This window comes from Olea europaea, chromosome 8, assembly GCF_002742605.1.
Source record: "Olea europaea var. sylvestris chromosome 8, O_europaea_v1, whole genome shotgun sequence".
Lineage (NCBI taxonomy): Eukaryota > Viridiplantae > Streptophyta > Magnoliopsida > Lamiales > Oleaceae > Olea > Olea europaea.
In genome coordinates, this window is record NC_036244.1 from 20631217 (window position 1) to 20633349 (window position 2133).

General features: G+C 35.4%; 1 long non-coding RNA gene across 1 annotated transcript; it reads left to right on the plus strand.

Annotated features, from left to right (window-relative positions):
• The first annotated feature begins 265 nt into the window (after positions 1 to 265).
• LOC111399154 lies at positions 266 to 1689 on the plus strand. Its single transcript, XR_002703586.1, has 3 exons — positions 266 to 412; positions 780 to 847; positions 1331 to 1689. It is a non-coding gene; the product is annotated as an uncharacterized LOC111399154 (long non-coding RNA).
• The last annotated feature ends 444 nt before the right edge of the window (positions 1690 to 2133 follow it).

Here is a 2133-nt window from a genome sequence, read left to right on the forward strand (position 1 = left end):
TTAAACTTTAAGTTAGCGGCACTGATGGATTTAGGGGGCTCCAGGCCCAAAAACCATCTTCTTTTTTTTTGTAAAAACAAATTTTTATGTGTAATTTTTTTTCGTGTATTAGTTCGATTTGAATTTTTTTAGCTGGTCTTGAATTCAATACTGGATCCGTCTCAAGTTAGCAATATGTTGCATAATAATATATTGTTGAATTTTACATTTACACTGATTTTGGAGAGGGGCCTAACTTATGGAATTCGCCTCAGGCCCTAAAAACCAAAGGACCGGCCCTGGGTAGGTTATCCTGTCCGAGTCAAAATCTACGTAAACATCCTCTACAATCGTCCAAATCACTGCTGTCTCGTATGAAAAGCAAGAAAACTTTCACTCTCAAGAAATCTGAGAGGCTTTCTACGCCGCCAAGGTAATATAGACTGTATTGTTTAAATTTTGTAAGCACTGCAGACAGGAAAGTCCAATTTTGGTTTAATAATTCCAGTCCTTAGTGTTTTTTGTTTATTTTAAGATTTGTATTTGTCGAAAATTATGAATGTTTCTTTGTAATGGCTTGGTATTGCTCTCGGTCTCCTGTTAGGACATGGTTGGCCTATTGCAAGACTTATGCTTGATGCCTTTTTTGGTGGCATTGTAATAACATGGAATTGGGGCCTCTATTTTAGAATTAGAACTACACGACAGTATTTGAATTATTCTGAATCTTTACTGTGAGCAAAATTAATCTTTATAGGTTTAATACTAAAGAAGTCTTTTTTTGGGTTGTTTACCTATAGGTGTTGTTTATGCGGAACTTAGCATGTCGCTGATGTTCGTGAAGACCATTAAGATGATATCATGAGAGGTAGTTGGTATTCGAAGTACTGTTGAGCTCACTGGTGTTCATACCTCCACCAGCAACTGTAATTTAGGACTCGTTGAGTCCCATTAAATTAGAAAAATGCATTTTAAGATGGTAGATTGAGATAGAATATGTGGTTAAAAATAAGGAAAATTTTTGGATTTACTTGCATCATTATTTTATTGAAAAATGTGTAGTTGAAAAGAAGAAAGAGAAAAATATATTTTGGGAAAAATGGGAATCAAACGCGCCCTAAATATATTTTTGATATATTTAAATTCTCTTGTTTTCGAATTGCGTTTTATCTCAAAACAATCGAGGATAAGTGGAGGGTAGCCTAGCGGAGCAGACTATTGCCGCATGGTACCCCTTTCTACCCTAAAAAAAAGATTGTTACAATACGGTTTTGACTTCATTTATGTACTCGTGTCTACTTTTTTAACGATTATGTTGCTCATAATATAGGTCTATAATACATGATTGCAGGAATTGGTGCCAGGAGGAGTAAATTTCCCTATACGTGCTTTCAAATCAATTGGTGGCCGGCCTATTGTTATTGATTCTGTCAAGGGCTCTCACATGTGGGATATCGATGGTAATGAGTACATCGATTATGTAGGATCGAAGGGGCCAGCCATAATTGGTCATGCAGATGATGAAGTCCATTTCTAGCCCTTCTTAAAAGCTATTGCCAATCGAGCATGTATATAGCAATAGTAAGATGTTTCTGGAACCTTTTTAGAATCAATAGAGGAGTTGCATTGATAAGTTTGTTCTTAGGTATGGTGGTTTCAATGGTTAGGCCGTTTGTGTAATTTTTTATTATTATTTTTTTTTTTAATTTAGTTCTTGCATAGAAAGACTTGAATTACTTATGACCTATTGAGACTTGATCTCATTTGAAGATTTTCTTTCGTTTCTTTTTTATGTTTTATTGGACAATGACCCATAGTTTAACTATATGAAACCTTTAAAGTGATATGCAGATGGGCAATTTAGCCACAAGTAATTTTGTTTTCAATTTGAACGTTCGAGAAGAGAAAAGTTAAAATTTGCAGTTGTTCATGTATGGGTAACATGCAGGCGCTTGCTGCCTTGGCCGAAACAATGAAAAAAGTAACTAGCTTTGGTGCTCCTTGTTTTCTGGAAAATTGCCACGCGATTTATGCAACGTGATTTTATACCGCAAGCGCACGATATCAAGTTTTGTAGTATATTAAAGAATTGAAAAGAGTCGAACCCACAGAGATTGATATTCGACTTCCACTGAGTACTATAATTGTGTCCAC